Source organism: Elephantulus edwardii, unplaced genomic scaffold, assembly GCF_000299155.1.
Source record: "Elephantulus edwardii isolate Elephantulus edwardi_28Jun2011 unplaced genomic scaffold, EleEdw1.0 scaffold00034, whole genome shotgun sequence".
In the NCBI taxonomy this organism is placed as follows: Eukaryota; Metazoa; Chordata; class Mammalia; order Macroscelidea; family Macroscelididae; genus Elephantulus; species Elephantulus edwardii.
Window position 1 is genome coordinate 17,397,289 of NW_006399784.1, and position 1,002 is coordinate 17,398,290.

Consider the following 1,002-nt stretch of genomic DNA (forward strand, 5'->3'; position numbering starts at 1 on the left):
AAATTCCAAGAGTGTAGTCTATCCTCACCACTAGGCCAATAGGCAACATGATAGAAAAAAAACTAAAATTGTTGCTCAGATTGGCAATCAACACCCTTGGCACAATCAGGAATCAAGACAGATGCTTTGGGAAAATATACTGTCAGGAACGTCATGGTCTTCTCAATTGCTTACTATGCATCTAAAAGCTGGATAATAATAATAATAATAGTAATAACAGAAGAATAATCTAGGCCTTTGAGTTGTGGTGCTGGAGAAGAGTATTGAACATACCAAAAGAACCAAACAGGTGTGACCTGGAGTGAGTATAACCAGGTAGCTCCTTGGAAGCAAGGATATTTAAATTCTGTCTCATATAGTTTGAGCATGTTGCCACGAGGGTCAGCCCTTGGAGAAGGGCAATATGCTAGGAAAGGTGGAGAGTCAGCATAGGAGAGGAAATTCCTGGATGAGATGAATTGACACAGTGAAAGGTTCAGAGCCATTGTTCATAGGGTCACTAAGAGTTGTAGTCAACTCAACAAATATCTATGTTGTTGTTTTGCTGTCAAATCAGAACCAACTCATAGCTGACTCTCAACGTGGTTTTTCAGAGGCAGTTAATCACACAGGAAGAGAATGCCCACCTGTTTCAGCTTCTTACCAATAGGCCACCAGAACAATCTCAAAGGTATGTTGTTCAAACCCACGAGCCACTCCGCACGAGGAGGATGTACAGTCTCCCCTACAATATACTACCTCTGGGGAAAAAAATAAAATTCTAGAGTGAGCTGTGAATTGGCTCAGACTCAATGGCACATAACAACAATAATGTGTGTGTGTTTTTGATTGCCACTGAATCGAGCACCACTCATAGTGACCCTGTGAACAAAAGGCCTGAAGCCTTTCTATAGCTATTGCCAGTTCTCAAAGTTCATAGAGTTCCCAGAGATGACATGTGGTTTAGGAAGTGGATGATATCTATATCTATATAATCTATATCTATATCATCTATCTCTATCT